The sequence below is a fragment of the Lampetra planeri genome, chromosome 69 (genome assembly GCF_965212315.1).
Source record: "Lampetra planeri chromosome 69, kcLamPlan1.2.h2, whole genome shotgun sequence".
Classification (NCBI taxonomy): domain Eukaryota; kingdom Metazoa; phylum Chordata; class Hyperoartia; order Petromyzontiformes; family Petromyzontidae; genus Lampetra; species Lampetra planeri.
Window position 1 is genome coordinate 836,405 of NC_136174.1, and position 20,124 is coordinate 856,528.

The 20,124-nt window shown below is 46.5% G+C and overlaps 1 long non-coding RNA gene across 1 annotated transcript; it reads left to right on the forward strand.

Annotated features, from left to right (window-relative positions):
- The first annotated feature begins 455 nt into the window (after positions 1–455).
- LOC144737474 (uncharacterized) lies at positions 456–19,789 on the forward strand. Its single transcript, XR_013588990.1, has 4 exons — positions 456–613; positions 17,029–17,099; positions 17,897–18,001; positions 19,710–19,789. It is a non-coding gene; the product is annotated as an uncharacterized LOC144737474 (long non-coding RNA).
- Positions 19,790–20,124: the final 335 nt, after the last annotated feature.

Sequence of the window (20,124 nt, forward strand, 5' to 3'; positions counted from 1 at the left end):
CATAATAAAATAATTCTCACGTCGTTTCGGCCACAACGCAAGCAGCCGTCCTCAGGTGAAGACCAGTCTGTCGGGGAGACAGACCAAGAAGATGAATCCCTGCAGTCACGAAAGCTTTAAATCGAAATCTATCACAGATGGCTGCAGCTCAGCGAAGTGGCTTATCACCACGTGGAAATGTATAGCAGCAGCCAGATACTCGAAAAGCGTGTTTCTAAATGTAGAGGGGAAAACCCAATGACACGGAGGAAAATCCACACGACTGCAGAGAGAGAGACAAGCAAACTATCTGTTTGCTTAAACACATTAATATGATTAATCATTGATCGTTTCTGCGTGGATTAAATATCGGCAGTTCTATAGGAGTCGGGGTGGAGGGTGCGTCAATCGTACGTAGGTGGGGGGGGTGTAAAAAGTACGCGTGCGTAAATGGAGAGGGGTAGGGGTCAAGTGTTGACAGATTTTTGCGTACGTGCTATATGGATGGCCCCTTAACTCCTATATATATGCGCACACAGATCCACCGTCTGAGTGTCCGCTGACTTCGTTTAAAGATCGATATTCACGCCTGGTCGGAGATTTTCAGCTCCTTTCTCAACAATTTTCAAAGTCGGTAAGTGCAACACCGCGCTGTTGCGATATCCGTTGCGTATCACTAAATCGTAATTGGGCACTGCCGCTCCTGCATCCAGATGAAGGCACGCCAAGGCACTTTGTGACTTAAGTAGGCAGACTTTTTTAGTTTTTTAGCCAGGAGGGATACCTGCCACGTTAATTTTTTTCTGAACAATGCTATCGTTTCTGTCGATTGCTCCAAGAAAAAATACAAATAGTTACTTTAACAGATGATAGCCATCTTATGTAGGGGAGTTGATTGTTGCATATTTTGGTTGTTGTTGAGAAATATAAAAGTTAGTAAAAATATGAAGTAATGGTAGTCACAAAACCTCAGTATTTTCGGTAATAAAGGATTTTATTTCAGGTTAGATCGCTTAAAAATATTAATGTAGCTTTAAATCAGCCACCATCACCTGACACAGCCAATATCAGTAAGGGGCGTATGTCACGTAACACAAAACGTGAACAATTAGTTTACTAGTTCAGCACGAACCGGTTGTTTTGTGTCGGAGAGTTAAACCCACGACTACGTTCACGCTTATTTTGTGGAAAAAGTACAATACCTCTGATCCTGCATATCAGCCAGGAAATCGCTTCGATTGACTTACGATGGATTTTTCTTTCTTTCTAATACCTCCGTTGAATATTTGTCGTAAGTTTGCACGGCGTTTAGCGACTGCGTGGGAAAGATGTCTATCCCTGTGCATGGCAGCAAAATATGTCCAGGAGCTGAACGGCAAAGTTGATGCTTAGCCACAGGAGAGCTTACAGGAGAGAGTTTGTGTGGTTGTGCTATTTCTACATTAATACGAGCGCAGACTACACTAGTTAAATCGCGTTATTTATAAATGTGTCGTAACCCTCCACCACCCGACACGGCCAATCAGCAAAAAAGTGTCACGTTGACAACAGACAAATAGTTACTAGTTATGAATAATATTGGTTGTGAAAGCCTACCTGTTAAACTACACTAGTTAACTATGTGAGACCACGGTGGCTAGGGAGATGGTACATACCTCGCCTGGTATACAGGAGGTCGTTGGTTCGATCCCGACCCTGATGATGCCTGTTTCTTGGAGTTTCCGTGTCTCTCTCTGTCTCCGTCGTGGTCGCATGGATTTTTCTCAGGGTCCTCCAGTTATTTTCCCCTCGAAATTAAAAAAACAGGCATTTATAGTATTTGGCTGTTGCTGAGATATATAGCTCATTTTCAAAAGCAACTTGGCCACAAATGATAGCTCAAGGAAGAGGCTTATCACGTAACACAAAACTTGTACAATTAGTTTACTAGTTCAGCACTAACAGGTTGTTTTGTGTCGGAGAGTTAAACCCACGACTACGTTCACGATTATTTCGTGCAAAACGTACTCTATAACGGACGTTTTTAAATTTGGAGAGAAAATAACTGGAGGACCAGGAGAAAAATAAACACGACCACGGGGAGAGAGAGATGCGCAAAATCTAAATACACAACAGGCGTCGGTGTCGGGATCGAACCCACGACCTCCTGTATACCACGCGATCGAGCTAACATCTGGCCGGTTATGATGTGTATGAGTTCCCGAAACTAATTCACAACCACAACTCCGCTTTTATATTTAAAATGACTATATTTTTTACGTTCTAATTCTCTCTCATTGTAGAATCATCATCATCATCATGATCCATGGCCAGATTTCCCTGTAGGTTTAAACTGCAGATTTCATCATTTGTTTCCACTTTCCTTTGTCTTGTGCCCAACTGTTCAATTAGTGGGCACATCTTTATGGCACCATTCTCTAAATAGTCACTGTCAAGTCAATGTGTTAGGTCTTCCCCCCTTTTCCAGTTCTTTCCATTTTTCTGAGCACACTTTCCACTACCCTGTTCTTGTCCATGTTTCTACATATGGTGCCCAAATAGTACCCAGTTTCCCTCTCATCACTGCCTGCATCATCATCATCAAGTAGTCTTCTTATATGGTGCAACTGATGAAGCTAGGCGACTGATTAAGGTAGTTGGAATTACTGGCGAAACGTCGTACTCAGATTGTAAATGTTGTGGCTTGTGTCTCCAACACACCGGTGTGCTGTACTGGTGATGAATTAGCACGTTCTGTTTACGTGCCAAACCTTATTAGTTGGCTGTGTCGGTTGGTGGCGGGTTTAACATCATATTTATATATTTACGCGATCTAACCCAAAAAACCTCTTATGGATGATATTGGTCGCGAAAGCCGATGTGTTAAACTTCTTGAACTTCCTTACTTGTGCCTTACAGCAAGAAGGGGTCTAACTCCAATTCTCCACTGGCACGCCTTTCAGTCTATAGAGTCGTGTACGTTCTCCCGTTTTATCAGAATGAGTGAATGTGTGAGAGTGAATGAGTGTGTGTGATTATGTGTGGAGAGCAGTAGCTGTCAACCCGGCAGAGTTCGATACCCGCTAACGGTCACCAACACCAGCGGCGAAATTAACCGACTCTCGGCCTCCCCAAGGTCGACTCAGCCTCAAATGAGTACCTGATCCAATGTGTAGTAAACGTCGCCACTGGAGAGACAGACGAAGCCGGATGTGGTGCTGGCCATCTACTCTGGTCGCCGGGTTCGTTTCACATAACAGCTAACCAATGCGCCACCGCTCTCCACATACATACACATACATAGTTTATGGTCAACGATGTTGAGTGGCGGCCAAAGAAATGCATCCAAGAGGACGGCCCCACTGAAGGAAACGGAGCACAGAAGTCACGCCATGCGTGGCAGGTGCTGGGTGAGCGTTTGTCGCATTGCCAGATAAGCTAGGGGTAGATTAGAGTGCGATTTGGAGAGGCATTTGTTCAGCGTTGACTTGCTGCTGGCTGACAATGATTGATCGTTTGATAAGGGGAACATACCATTGAGGGAGAGTGCTCTTTTTGCCATTGGTGTTTATGCCATTGTATTCATGAGGACTAGGCAGGTGCGTGTCTTGTCTGTAACGATGAAATGTGGTATTTGCCTGGAGGGAGTGTAATATATTCTGTTTGTGTGAACTTCCTCGTTCTCACGTGCGTGCCTGCGTGCAAAATATAATCTGACTCGACACTTTCCATCACGTGGCGGCCACGGTGGCTAGTGAGATGTTTACTATCACACCTGGTATACAGGTCGTGGATTCGATCACAACCCTGATGCCTGTTGCATATTTGGAGTTTGCATGTCTCTCTCCCCTTGGTCACGGGGATTTTTCTCCGGGTCCTCCGGTTTTCCCCTCCACATTTGGAATCAACATCACGCATTTTGAGTATTGGGCTACTATAAATGTCCCCGTGACGATAGGCCACTTTCTTTAGATATAATTTGTGATAGCCAGGTCGCTTTTGACAAAAAGTTCCATACATCAGTGGGCCTTACCTGACAAAAATATTTTTTTATTTAATAGTCAGTTAGCCCTGGCTGGGAATCGAACTCAGGTGACCAGGGTTTAGAGGTCAGTGTGCTAACCACTGCACTTTATTTTTTATATATACGTGACATTACCGAAAGTACCAAAGAATATGATTGTTGTTGTGTTTAGTTTGTTGTCCGTTCACCTGCACCTCCAATTATCACGTGTTTTTTATGCACGATGCAAAAAAAGTTCAACTTACATACATGATTCAATTTTCCTGGCACAGGCAGGGTTGAAAATATTGGTTTAAGTTTCATGCATCCACCCCCCACCTCCCCCCACCACACTACCTTTATCCCGTCAGCAGCATAAACGTATATACCGCAGTTTGTTGATTTGGCACGTAGTGTTTGTTAGTGGGGAGAGGGGTGAAGTATGGGTACACCTGTAGTGACTGCGTCAGAGACACTAAGAGTAGGAGGCACTCTGTTTATTAACAGCCTTAACAGTTCACGCAAAGTAACTACAGCTCATCTTCTTGGTTCTGTCGGTAAAGTCACGTAGAAGGGAAATAATAAAATAATAAAAATAAAACATAATAAAATAATTCTCACGACGTTTCGGCCACAACGCAAGTAGCCGTCCTCAGGTGAAGAACGCTGCCAAGCCTGGTGGGCACCACCAGGCTTGGCAACGTATATTTAAGCTGGGTTGGAGGGGGGAAGGGGCGCCTTGACAAAGGAATTTGCATATCAAGAGGAATTTAGCATATTTATGGAAAATGCAGATATGGGATTAGTCACTACTTGCGGAATGCGTAGGAGGTGGGGGGGGGGTTTCAAAGTCATACTATGCCCGTGCATTATGCAGTATGCAGGATTAGCAGCATCAAAGGGAGGGGTAGGGTTAGCAGTAAGGAGCTGCAGCAGCTAAACCACCACGTAAAAAACTAAAATATAAACTACATCAGTATCATCAATATACTAAATATACTCTCCAGTAAGCTGAGCTACTAACAGTAAGTCATACATTACAATTCTACGTCGCAAAAATACAATATGCCTCCAGCTAAACTTTTTTCTCTTACATCACACGGGTCTACCCCGTACTATATACTGCCATAGACAAACCCAACATTAAATTATATACTGCATTACTATACACCACCCTATACCTTAGACTATACATTGTAATATTACTCGATGTATTATTCTACCCACCTTACTGTATACCACACTGCTGTATATTCACTATACAATTACGATACTATATATTACCTTATACATTATATTAAACATTACACTTTTATACTATTTATTATTATACAATCTGCTATACACTATACCATTGACCGTCACGTGAAAGGTACTAAGAGGAAGCAACGAAATATGTCAATGGGAGAGTGGTGGCGGAGACTTGCAGCGGAGCAAATAATCCATTCCCTGCGGAGGCCGAAACGTCGTGAGAATGATTTTAATATGTTTTTTTTTTATTTTATTTCCCTTTTACGTGACTTTACCGAAAGAACCAAGAAGATGAATCCCTGCAGTCACGAAAGCTTTAAATCGAAATTTAACTACAGCTCCCAGTCAGGAAATCTGGCAGACTGCCTGACTGACAATGCCGAGATGGTGAAGACGTAGACGGCAACGAAGACTCCAGCAGCACGACGGGATCCCACTCCACACGACAGCCCCAAGCTCCTGCTCGGAGCCCCCTTTTATCCTCCCAGCCTGGCCTCGCTCCGCCTTGGCCACGCCCCCTTTTATGGAACCTACTAGCGGGTTCCCCGGCTTCCCTCACGTGCCCCCTCCGTAACCTTTCCCATACATCCCTCTCTCTGGTTTATTACGTGACCTGCTGTCAGTCAGGGCTGTTGTAACTGCAGATTCCTTTTCCTTCCAGCAACAAGCGCTATGCTGCTAAGTGACCGATTATATGTCACTACACACCTATAGGAGGAGTAGGCCAAACACTCTCTTGAGTTTTACTCCCTCGTGGATAATCTTCAGCCAGGAGTGACATCAGCAGAAATAATTTCGCTCTCCACCACGAAAATGAACAAATACGGGGCAGACCTCGCCGTACGCGTTGGGGCAGAACCGCGTTCCACAAATAACAGAACTGGTGGGAAAAATATCTTCACGTTCCTGGGATAATAATTATCACCTCGCTCTGGGCACAGCAGGAGAACTGCTGCCTCAGCAGTTCTCCTGCTGTATTTGTCTCACCTGATAACGATTGCTTGTGTTGCGATCGAAACGTCATGATCTATCAATGTTTTATACCTACGTGACTTTACCGAAAGAACCAAAAGTACGTAAATTACGACCGCTGCCTGATAGGAGGGCAGGGACTGTATAATTTCGTTGTCAGATTTGATAAGAAAATTCAATGACACAAGAAATTATCAAGATAATTTTCTTGCAAAACAGATGATACGACAGTCATGGACCTTACATATCGCACGTGTCGCAACAATCATAATGTGCTTCATCTTTAATTACGAAAAACGCAGCTAATAATATATGTCCATTGTCATTTATAAGACAAAATTAAGACCCCCCTCCCTCTCTAGCCTTTGAACCTGATAGTCTCACAATTGACGACATCACATTTATCTATTTAAGACCGAAGCGGTCCACCATTCTGGCTAATCACATCATGAGGCTACTGGTTGCTGCTCGTTGTTGTTGTAATCACACCAATTGAAATGTCATGGTAACTCCAATGTGTAAATGTATGTTGTCGGTTTAACTCTCCAACACACACAGCAACCAGTTAGTGCTGAAATAGTCAACTTGATCATCACGTTTTGTGTTTACGCGATACAAACCCCCCCCCTCCCCCTTACTGATTGGCTGTGTCAGGTGGTGCGGGTTTAATGACACATTAGTAAATAAGCTCCTTTGAGACATATATTTATTAAGTTCTTATTTTCATAATAAATATGTAGATACATCGCAGCGAACAGTCAGCCCCGATGCCTTCCACCTTTGTAGTTCCTGGTCCCAGGCAAGCGCCCAGACTGCAGGCCTCGCTACGATTTATATATCCTCTTAAGCCCCGCGCTTAATTGGACAGTGCCCTCTACCCTAACTGTGCCACCGGTCTTTATTATCTCAACTTGTACATTTCACTGTCCTCCCTAGGCTGCCTGTTTACAATAATCTCAACGTGTATCTGTGTGGATTTAATGATTCTCTATACAGTCTCCTACTGCCACCTGTTCCCTGCACACTGAGGAGTGAGATGCCCCTGTAGTTGTTACAGTCTGTGCGGTCCCCCTTCTTAAAGAGGGGGACCACCAGGGCATCCTTCCAATCCTGCGAGGCGGGGGGGGTCTGAGCGACGCACACATACATACACACACACATGCATTCACACACACACACACGAACACATACACACACACATGCACGCACACACAAATATATATCATCGGTGTACTTTTCCGCATGTTTGACATCTTACAGCTGCCCTGCAGAAGCGGTGAATTAACTTTTTTAAACAAACAAAGCAAAAAGTTATCTCTCTTTTAAATCTTAAAACCCGAAAGTATCACCGTGACTTGAAGCATTTTTTTGAAAGGCGATCCCCTTGTGAAGGACTATGCAATCGTGGACTGGTGTATTATTTATTTATATTTGGGGGGTATCTTTTTTTTAAAACGGCAAGCCAAAGCAAAAAAAAGGAAGGTGCTGCATTTTCTTGTTGTTGAAAAACGTGCCTCTGTGTTCAACCCATGATTAGCTAAACCGGGTTCGGCTCTACTACACCGTCACCTCCCCGACGCCCAGTCACGTCTCCGCTCCTCTTCCCTTCTGGCTCCCCTCCATTGTAATAAATTACCATTGCACGTCTAAAAGGCAACTTCACGAACCATGTTTCCGTTCCTCCCTCAAGACTCATCTCTTTTTAAATATTCTATCCCTCTACCCCTTCCTATCCTCGTTCTTAAAACCTTAACCAACCTCCTAACCACGCCAGCGCTACCTTTTCTTATCATTACCCTCCAGTACCATCCTCCCCTTCCTAACCTCACCCCTCTCCCTTTCCCTATCATCACCCTTCCTAAACATCCCTTCTCCTCCCCAACACTCGAATCCTATCCTTTTTCCCCAGCAGCCAATAACTAATGCACCATGTAGAATTCTTGTAAAGTGCTTTTAAATCATCGATGAGAACTACTGTATATACAGCATCGTATCACTCGCTTCTTTTTTACCCACTTTTATTCAACTGGCATTGTCTGTTTATATTCTTTCAAATCTTTGAAGCTTTAATATCATCGAATCTACGAAGCCTAACTAGCTAACATTTTATACAGACTCGTCGTCTCGTGTGACAATTCAATCTATATATATAAAATCGCAAATCTGTCTGTCTGTCTGTGTGTGTGTCTGTGTTTCGCCGGACCATACGCACTTTCATTGGACGGCGGTTGCCCCTGGCAACGGGTAGCGACGCATTCGCTGCCGGGTGGACGCCATTTTTAATTCCCGTTAAAAATATGCGCACGCATTTGTGGTATAAACTCGATATACCCAGCGTTGCCCGGGAGGAAAATACATTTAAAATCTTATGAAAACTTTCAAACATTACATACCAATGAAAAAACAACTGTGTAATTACTTTTAAACCCGACGCGCCAAGAATCGATTCTCTGAATCGCGCAAAGGAATCGAAGGTTGTAGATTCCTTTAGATTCGGACGATTCCCGTTTACTATAAGTTGCTTAAAGTCGATATAAACTGCTACGAACGGGAAATATCCGGCGTTGACGGGGCAAAAATGTAATTAAAAACTCCTGAAAAAAAAAAAATAACAATGAAACTCTATCATTCAAAATGTAAACCCCCAACATGCCAGGAATCGATTCTTTGAATCGCACAAAGGACTAATCGAAGGTTGTAAATTACTTTAGGATCGCGCTTCCTGTATAATATAAGTTGCTTATAGAGTTGATACAAACTGCTACGAATGGGAAATATCCGGCGTTGACTGGGGCAAAAATATAATGGTGAGGGCGGTTGTGAGTGGCGATTGTGAGTAGTGATTAGTGAGTGGTGAGGGAGAGTGGTGAGGGTGAGTGTTGAGGGTGAGTGGTGAGTGGTGATTGGTGAGGGTGTGATTGGTGAGGATGAGTGGTGAGGGAGAGTGGTGAGGGAGAGTGGTGAGGGAGAGTGGTGAGGGAGAGTGGTGAGGGAGAGTGGTGAGGGTGAATGGTGAGGGTGAGTGGTGAGTGGTGAGGGTGTGTATATATGTAAGGTTATTAAGAAATATATTTTTCACCCGGGCAACGCCGGGTACTTATGCTAGTATTTCATTTAAAAAAACAGTCCAGGTTCCGTCCATCATTGGCTTTTTTTTTATTTCACTATTTAAAATATATTAGATGTTTTAATATGTACCTATACAAATTATTTTTACAAGATTAACATTAAAATAAGTTCGGTAAAAAGAACTTTTTTCAATGCACACCCTTTTATTTGCATTCATAAGTAGAAAATAAATTATCCTGAGCCCCAGAGCCAATCAGATTTGATGTGCTGATTTAAAAGTTGGTGGCTTGCATAAAGAAAATGAAACGTATCGAAATGAAACTACCCACTTTTATTCACCACATCAAAAAGGATTCATTCTGGGGTAAAAGGAATTTATTTTCTATTTTTGAGTGCCAATAAGTGTGTGCATTGGAAAACTTGTTTTTTTACCTAATTTTTCTTATACTTCTGTCAACACAATCCTCTTACCTTCGAACTACTGTGGTGGTTGTCTTTTTTTTTAGGCCGCCGGTTGGGAAAGAAAACAAACCCTTTCCTTATTGTGCTAGACCAGTGGTTCTCAACGTGTTGGGTCCCCGGATCACCGGTGGCTTGCGACGGTTAGTCCGCTGTGGATGTGATGGAAATCGATCGAACGATCGTTCTTTACATTGTGTGTGTGCCAATATTGGACTCTAGAGTAGGCTTTGGTTACACATTAGAGCGGAGATGGGAAGGTTGGCTTCGAAAGTGTTAAAGTAGTTCATCATGCATACAGATGTAATGACCGAAAAATGACCCCAAGCCAATATGCAGCCGGACGGCAATTTGAAAGTAAACAACGTTCTCCGATTGGAAGAAAGAGGCCTCCACGGTGATTGGTCGGGACACAGACTATTAAAGGGATTGGAGGTATAAGGTTTGAAAGAGAATTTGGAAAACAGACTCCGTTAGAGGGGAAGAACAGGAATTGGCTAAAGGTAAAAAAAGGACAGGAAGGTTTGAGAAAGGGGGCTGAGGAATCTATAAGGAGACGTTCGTAGGAAGATACCAGCTGGAAGACGATCACGAAGCCTAGGGTGCTTTTATGTGGCAGTGTCCAAATAAAATTGGCTCTTACTACTTCATCGTCCAAGTCGTTATATATATGTAAAGACGCTCCTTGCAGACATCCATTTTCAGGGTAGTTGAGGCTTTATTTCTCCAAACGTATTTACAGTTTGATCATAACCACTGATACACTGATCATGGCTATCTTCAGCCCCGGTGGTTTCCACTATGTTGATCTTGAATAGTCGAACCGATGTCGTCCATCGATCTTAATTATCACACGTGTGACAGTTGCCTTACGGCCACGTGTTTTCAACCATCTCTACTCGCCCTTCCAGAACCTTCTCTTATACAGTCCCCTACACATATATACACACACAAATACAAACTGACTCGTCACACAGACCCAGACTTATCACACAAAAACCCAGACTCACCAGACAGAGACCCACAAGCTCATCTCGAATAGTCCCATAGACTCATCACACAGAGACCAATAGACTGAGCAAAGTAATTTTAAAACTAAGCGCAACGAATGGCATGAGAAAGGTTAAGTCGAAGGTACAAGTGGAAGTAACTAAAATAAATGAAAAGTTAAGAGAATGGGATTTTGTTTCAGTTTTCAGTTATGGGAAGGCGAGTCTGAGTAGGTTGAGTCTTGCACATGTAGTGGTGTTAACTACTCGCTGTTCGCAAACTGTGAGAGCAGATCGTAAACAAGGTTTTCCCGCTCAATCGAACGGTCAGGGTCAAATGGGGTGAGGTAGGATCCAAACGCCAGATTGGGAAGGACCAATCAGAGGGTCCCACAAGGTGGCCGGGGATTGGACAACCCAGCCACGAACAGGTATAAAGCCAGAGCGCTGAGAGCTCTGGAGGAGTTCTGCTACACGAAGACCCAAGTCGGCCAAAGACGTCTAGGACCCTGGACCAAGCCCTCCAGCCCTTATCAGGGCTAGGGCTCAGAGTAACCAGTGGTCGGGGAGAGATCCCCTAGGTCCAGCCAGAGGACGCTGGGAGAGCAGGGAGATTAGATAGCCTGCAAGGTCCGGAGGCTTGTACCATCTGAGTGTAATGGGCGAGGGGACCATATACCCCTTAGTGTGATAAGGACTGTGTATTAAGATAATAAACAGTGTGTGCCATAAAGAAGTTTAGAAGTCCGTCGTTACAATACTACATTGGTGTCAGAAGTGGGGTAGAGTTGCGCGTGCTTGTCGATACCGGTGCATCGGCCACTATCATTTCCGATTTAATTTATAACATACTGCCGGTGCGATGTCGATCATTGGAAAAGGTCTCTGTTCCGTTTTTTGCCGCAAATGGAAGTTCACTGGGGATTCTCGAGCAAATTCGGGCGCAAATTGCGATTGGTGATATTAAATTGGCCGGCCCTGTTTTTGTCTCTTCCTCCCTCGCGGTGCCGTGTCTCCTGGGTTCTGATTTTCTTGCCAAAATACCCATTAAAATCTTCATCGACCAGGGATGTATTGAACTCCCTTCGGGCCGCCGGATGGCATTTTTACCCGCAGCCACGCACTCACGGACGGCAAATGCCTCCGTGCAGGCTTTTACGGCTTGCGCTGTACGCATTCCGGCAGGAGCACAAATGCTTGTACCCTTTGATATTGGCTGCACCAAGCTGCTGCGTCACCACATTGATACTGGTGACGCTACCCCTATCCGCCAAAACCCGTTTCGGCTCAGCCCGGCGGAGAAACAGCATGTCAAATGGGCAGTTGACGACATGCTGGCGGCTGATATCATTTCTCCTTCAACCAGCCCCTGGGGTGCTCCGATAGTGCTGGTCAAAAAGCACGATGGCAGTCTTCGATTTTGTGTCGATTTTCGGCGCCTAAATAAAATTTCCGTGGCTCACGCCTATCCTCTTCCACGTATGGATGAGTCATTGGAGGCTCTAGCAGGGGCGCGTTATTTTTCCACTTTAGACCTTCTGTCGGGGTTTTGCCAACTTCCCCTCGACAAAGCGACAAAACAAAAGACTGCTTTTCGGACACCACAGGGCCTTTTCGAGTTTAATAGATTGCCCATGGGTCTCCACTCGGCCCCAGCGACGTTTCAGAGGCTCATGGAGTTGGTCCTCGCTGGGCTCCAGTGGGACTTATGTCTCATCTATCTTGACGACGTTATCGTCTTTGGCAGCACGTTCAACAAACACATTGAACGGTTGCGCGCTGTTTTCGAAAAGATGCGAGCTGCTAACTTCAAATTCAAACCGCAGGAGTGCCACCTTCTGCGTGAGTCTGTGCGCTATCTAGGCCACATAGTCAGCCGCTCGGGAATTTCCACAGACCCTGAAAAGACAAAATGTGTCAGCCAATGGCCTACCCCCACCTCTGCGGGGGATGTTCGCAGTTTTATCGGGGTCGCGTCATATTACCGACGCTTTGTGGCTGGTTTCACTACAATCGCCAAGCCACTGCATGCTCTTATGGCGAAAGGGGTCAAATTTCATTGGGGAGATGCTGAACAGGCCGCATTTGACTCCTTGCGGAATGCTCTCGTAGCAGCACCGCCCTTAGCTTACCCCGATTTTGCGAAACCATTTATTCTGGACACGGATGCCAGCAACACCGGAATCGGCAGGGTACTATCCCAAACCATAAATGGTGTTGAGAGGGTCGTTGCCTATGGAAGCAGGGTCTTGTCCCCGGCAGAGCAACGCTATTGCGTGACCCGACGCGAGCTGCTGGCCATTGTTTATTTCATACAGCAATACAGGCCATACCTGTACGGTCAACGATTTACCGTTTGCTCCGATCACTCTGCGTTGCAATACGCTTTGCGCGTTGACCAACCGTCTGGCCAGCTCTCCCGATGGCTTGAAGTCCTCCAGGACTACAATTTCATGGTGATTTACCGTAAGGGTACACAGCACAATAATGCTGACGCGCTATCTCGCCTTCCGCCAAAAAAAACATGCGCGTGCCTTACGGGTTCTGACCGGTGCAAGCCGCAAATGGTACAGCCGGTTGCACCTCCTGAAACATTTTCTGCCGCGTTTCCCTCCGAATCTGTGCCGGGAGCGGACCACGAAAGTCCGCCAGCGAGTGACGACTTGCTGGGGATAACGCTGGACGAATGGGGTCGGCACCAAATGAACGATGCGTCATTGTTGCCTCTGCGTCGTTGCGCATGTGATACGACCTCACGGTCGGGTAAATTGAACTCTTTTGCTATGCGGCGCGGTCTGCTCATGCATTGGGATGCTGATTCCTGCCAGTACAAAATTGTGGTGCCATCGGCTTTGCGGTGTACGGCTGTGTGCGCGGCACATGAGCGATTGTCGCACCTGGGTGTGCACAAAACCATGGGGTTGCTAAGATTGCAATTTTACTGGCCGGGCATGCTTCACGACGTGACTGATATTTTAATGGGCTGCACCCAATGTGCGCAAAGAAAACCACCAGCGAAGCCGGCATGCCCACCACTGCAGCCCATCTCGGTATCCCGTGTGAACGAGCTGGTTGCTCTTGACATTTTGGGGCCTTTCCCTACAACGCCTCGTGGTAATAAGTACCTTCTGGTTGGGGTTGAGTATTTTACATGGTGGCCTATGGCCTGGGCCCTCCCCAACCAGTCGGCAGCAGCCGTCGTGGACGCCTTTGTTCAAGGCTATGTGTTGGACAAGGGCGCTCCAGAACGGCTGCTGACCGATCAGGGTAGAAATTTTTCAGGTACCCTGTTAAGCGAGGTATGCCGCTTGTTGGGTACTAAAAAGGTGCGCACTTCGCCCTATCACCCTCAAACTGACGGCATGGTGGAGCGCCTGCACAGGACGCTCACTTCTATGCTATGCCATCAGGTTGATGAATCCCACCAAGACTGGGACTTGCAGATTTCGGGGGTCCTCGCTGCTTATCGCATGGCGCCACATGCAGCGACGGGGTTCTCCCCGTTTTTCCTAATGTATGGCAGGGAGGCCATTCCCCCCGCTGACGTTCGGCTTGAGATAGAGCAGCTTCCATGGTCATCGAAGCTCGCTGATCATTTACGCTTCAATCTCCGGAAGCTGTCTGAGGCACGTGATGCGGCGATTGAAAATTCCGCCTCCCGCCAGCGGGCCAATTCGAGGTTGCAAGCCCCTCGCACGTCCGTGCATCAGTGGGCTCCAGGTGATAAGGCATGGCTTCATTGCCCCCAGGTGCCGGTGTCCACATCGGCAAAGCTCCTTAAACCATGGCGGGGTCCAGTTGAAGTCATTGAGATTGTACGACCACAATGTATTAAAATCCGTTGGGGATGGCGTCGCTGGTTTGTGCACCCTTCTCGCCTGAAGCCATTTGTTGCTCTGCGCGGCTCTGCGTCAAACTCACAACATGAGGGCCGAGAGTGTGATGTGTCCGACGAGCCGGATGTCGCCCCGTTGGTACCTAATCCACGGCGCAGACGTGTCATTCCTCCCGCAGATGATGCAGGACTGATGGAGTCGTGCGAGCCGCGTTCTGCCGCTGGGAACCGGGGGGCGCCACGAGTCTCTGCAGAGAGGCCTCAGGACCCACCCAACATTTGTGTCAGTCTTCCTGACCCGCCCGACATTTTTGCCAGGCTGCCTCACCCGCCTGCGCCTAGAGTCTCTGCAGAGAGATCTCCTGACCCACCCAACATGTTTGCCAGGCTGCCTGACCCGCCAGACATTTTTGCCAGGCTGCCTCACTCGCCTGCGCCTAGAGTCTCCGCAGAGAGACCTCCTGACCCACCCAACATGTTTGCCAGGCTGCCGGACCCATCTGCACCAGGAGTCTCCACAGAGAGGCCCCCTGTCCCTACCGACATTTTTGCCAGGCTGCCTGACCAGCCTGCAACCCGGAAGGGGGCACCCATCCCCTACGATGGGCCCGCAAAATATACGCGGGCTAAATCGCGTCGGTTTTCATGATTGGCCATCGTTTTTTTTTCTGCGGCGGAACGCTGCATGGGTTGTTGCGTCGCGTATGTCATTATTGGTGATTGTCTCTCACCGTATACATATGTTGTGTTATTGGGGGGGTATTTATATTGGGGAACTTGTTGTTCTTGTTGTTCTTGTGGTTCTTGTTGGTTTTTTTTGGCACACACATCGGTTCATTGATGGAAGGTTTTTCTCTTGTAACAGCCGGGACGGCTGAGGCTTCCGAAGGAGGGAGTGATGTAGTGGTGTTAACTACTCGCTGTTCGCAAACTGTGAAAGCAGATCGTAAACAAGGTTTTCCCGCTCAATCGAACGGTCAGGGTCAAATGGGGTGAGGTAGGATCCAAACGCCAGATTGGGAAGGACCAATCAGAGGGTCCCACAAGGTGGCCGGGGATTGGACAACCCGGCCACGAACAGGTATAAAGCCTGAGCGCTGAGAGCTCTGGAGGAGTTCTGCTACACGAAGACCCAAGTCGGCCGAAGACGTCTAGGACCCTGGACCAAGCCCTCCAGCCCTTATCAGGGCTAGGGCTCAGAGTAACCAGTGGTCGGGGAGAGATCCCCTAGGTCCAGCCAGAGGACGCTGGGAGAGCAGGGAGATTAGATAGCCTGCAAGGTCTGGAGGCTTGTACCTTCTGAGTGTAACGGGTGAGGGGACCATATACCCCTTAGTGTGATAAGGACTTATTAAGATAATAAACAGTGTGTACCATAAAGAAGTTTAGAAGTCCGTCCTTACAACACTACACACAGACCACGGAATGAAGAGATGCTGCAGAAGGAAAAGAAAATAAACACACAAAGCAGTTGTACAGACATGAGCTTTCAATTTAGTATGGTGGTGTCGTGTGTAGTGTAGTGTATATTTGTGAAGTGTATGTGTGTACTATATAGTACTATAGTAGTGTATTGGTTAGTGGTGGATTGTATAGTGTAGAGTTGAATAGTATAGTGTACTAGCCTTTTGCCTGTCCAAGGACGGGTGTATTGCAGCAAATCTGAAACTTGAAAGCGAAAGGCAGACCGCAACGTGATATTCATTGTATTAATGCGTGTGCAATTTGTAAGGGCGCGGTGACACAGACCTATTTCACTTTAAGGTTATAATCCCTTGTTCATCATGTGCTTTTTACTTTGTCTTAACAGCGTTACGGAGATCTGTGACGTGAGGGTTCTGCCTTTGTAGTTATGGTTGTAAGTTGACGCCGAGGAGGAGGGCGGAGGTACCTCACCCCCCATGTGGAGTGACGTCAGCCGCTAATTATTATTAATGGTGGGGTGTCCATTTGGAGGACATCACCTCTTCATGGTTATTAATGAGGGGGGCTGTTCGATGTGGAGTGACGTCACCTGCTCATGATTATTAATGAGGGGCCAGTCCATGTGGAGGACGTCACCTGCTCATGTTTGTTAATGAGGGGGGCTGGTCGATTTTGAGTGACGTCACGAGAGGTAAGGACATTCCTGGGTGATTATAGTAGGTATAGGTGTGTAGTGTGGAGTAGTGTATAGTAGTGTGAATATGTATGTTGAACTTCTTTAACACCATATGTAGCTAATCAGAGGTGCGGGGAAAGAACAGAAAACTAAACACAACGAGCAGCAGTTCTAAAGAAGTAAGATTGTCAACCTAGATGATGATCATTTAAAAAGTTGCATGGCTCCCAGTGGCTTCCTTATATCAGACGGAAGAGCGTTCCAGACGGCCGCAGAAGCAGCACAATCTGAAAGCGCCGCAATAATGCAGTGACCACCATCTTTGTTTGATTGTTAGCCAAAAGACGCTGCTGCCAGCATGACCGTGGTGTGTGTTTTTGTATTTTGCCAGGTGGAGCAACATGAACATTACCCTGATTCATATTCTGGCGTCTGTCATCTGGCTCGCTATGAGCGTCGAAGGTGACGTTTTTCACTCCACTCCTCAGCTATACGTTTGCGTTCATTTAGTTAGTATAGTCTGTCCTCTTGTGTTGCGGTAGTAATGTTCCTGAAGAACACCACAATTAACTAGACTTTCCACTACACTAGACACTGCTATACACTAGAATGTACTACTATACACTACCCCCACACCTCCGATCAGCGCAACGGTTGGACTAAGTTACAGTCCAACCGTAATGATTAAACAGTTACCTATGTTTTAGCGGAGCTGTAAATGTGTATTACCTGTACAGCGTCCATCCGAATCTAAATAAATTCCCCGTACCCTTAATTGATTACTCCACTTGTGGGTGTGGTGTACTGTGCAGTCACGTGGGTCTATGGGTCTAATCCATGGTCATCATTAACTCCATTACATTAAGCCCATTCCAGCTACATGTGTCTCTCTTCCCGTGAATATGTTAACTACCTCGCCTGGTATGCAGGAGATTCGTGAAGTTCGACCCTGACTATGCATGCTGCTGTTATATGTGGAGTTTGCATCTCTCTATCCCCCATGGTGGTCGCATGGATTTTTAAGCCGGGTCCTCCGGTTTTTCACTTCACATTTAGAAACACAGGTGTAGAATGGTTGTTGGCTGCTCTAAATTTCCACGTGATCATATCAGTCACTTCGTTGAGTTGCTATCATCTGTGATAGCCAGGTCGCTTCCGAAAAAGAGCTACTGCACAACAGCTCAGTGGGGCCTTACACCTGGTAAAAAAAGAAAAGGTTGAGTTTAAATACTAATATGCGTCTTTGTACAATTTTGCAGGACTGATTCTCTGCTACACTGGAAGTGCTGGTTTGGATATTCCTGAAAAAAGTGTCTCATGTGCAGCAGGGCAAGACGCATGCGTGACGATGGAACTGACTAAGAGTAAGTGCTTCCAGGTCAAGGCTGCTGCATATTTGGAGTCTGCGTCTATCTCTCTCCCCCTGGATATATTATCTTCCTCCCCTGGTTTTTATTAGGCAGTGGGTTCGATCCCGGACCCTGACGGTGCCTGTTGTATATTTGGAGTCTGTATCTATCTCTCCCCGTGGATGTTAATTACCTCACCTGGTATGTAGGAGGGCGTGGGTTCGATCCCGGACCCTGACGATGCCTGCTGTATATTTGGAGTCTCTCCCCGTGGTGGTCACTGCATTGATTTTTCTTCGGGTACTCCGGTAATACAAGCAGTTGGCTTAGAACCGATTGGTCTACACCAGAGACGGCACCCTTAACGGCTTTGTCTCTGCACCAGTGTCAGACCAGAGAACCACGCTAAAAGATGAATGGTGCAAAGACAATGGCAAGTAGCAGAACACTTACAGCTCGCGTTGAGTAGTGCTTATATCTGTAGTGTTTCTTTCACGCGGACAACTTATTTTTCTCCTGTGTTACTTTCATTTAACAGATCTCCTCGCGTTCGACACCCCGTAACTCCGTTGTGTTTTTCCCGCTTGCGCTGCTCGCCTGCTTCGCTCGCTCCACTCCCCCTCTCTCTCAGACTCTCCACGGTTTGCCTGTTCTCTCTCTCACTCTCCTAGCCTCTCCACTGCTAGCCTGTTCTCTCTCACTCTCCTGGTCTCTCCACTGCTAGCCTGCCTGTCACGCTCCGCTCACTTTGCTCTCTCTGCTGCTGGCCTACCACTACACACTCTGATAGCTTCCCACCATATACTCCGCTAGCCTTTCCACTGCTAGCCTATTACTATACACTCGGATAGCTTCTCCACTACTAGAATCTCACGAAAACTTCTGCTAGCTTCTCTATTGCTAACTATATGCTCTGCTAGCTTCTCTATTGCTAGCTATCTCTCTGCTAGCTTCTCTTGTCTTCCCTCTTGTCTTCACTGCGACCAACTCCACTCTTTCTCTCACGCTCCAGTATATAACCCCCTCCTCATTAACTCCTCATTAATTAAGCAGGCGACCTACCGTCGCCTGACGCCCGTGGCTTCCGTCGTTATCGTCTCAATCTCCCGTCTGCCTGGCGTCTGTTCCGCGCCTGCATTTGCAGCCAGCCAATCACTGCTATGCATCTTAATGAGCCGTCTCCTTTCCGTTGTTCCCTCTCACCACACCTGGTCGCCCTGATGCGACCTCACTGTCTGTAACTCATAAAAGCCTGCACACCGCTTGCACCCCCCCCCCCCCCGCGTACGTTATTCCACTACATATCGAAGGCAAACCTCATGATGCTAGTATAAAAATAAAAGATAAGAATAGGCTTCATACCCTTTCTGCCAATAAAACAGTTGTTGTGTTAAGATGTTCAAACACAAAATAGATACTTATTGTAAGGCATCAAGTACAGCATTAACCACACAGTTCTTGTGGTAAACATGCAAACGAATGTGCTCTAATAATATATTGTAATATATCAAAGCATGTGAATTTGCGATCGGTGAACTTAATACATTTGTCACAAAACCGTGATGGCTAAATCCTCTTATTTTGCACATTTTGGGATGCACTTTACCAACAACAAAAACGTTAGATTTCATTACGTACACGTGCAAATTTTTTGTCGTTTATACTTAATTGCAGATTTTTTTTGTTCTTTTTTTTCTTCTTTCCAATTACATCTCCATTCCAGGTGGTATTCCTTACCAGGCCAGAACCTGTGCCACAAGAGCACAGTGCGCTGCGTCCGACTTCCAGGACCAGATGAAACAATACATCCTCGGAATTCTGCCGACGTTCGTTGGCACCGTCGATAGCGCCTCCTGCTGCCAAACAAGTTTGTGCAACAACGGTAATAAAAAAAACTATGTTTGGGTTGTTTTTCCTGAAAAACCTAAATGCGGTACCATACAGGCGGTCCCGGGGATATGAAACCTCTAGGCTTACGAATGCCCGCATGCTTATGACCGCCCACGCTTATGACCACCCTTGTGCTTACGACTGCCCGCACTTACGAACATTCCCTGTAAGATGAACCGCGGAACTTCTTTGTTCGGCGGAGCGATCCTCCGCTAGATGTGATGAGACCCGCATCCCCCGTGTTGCAC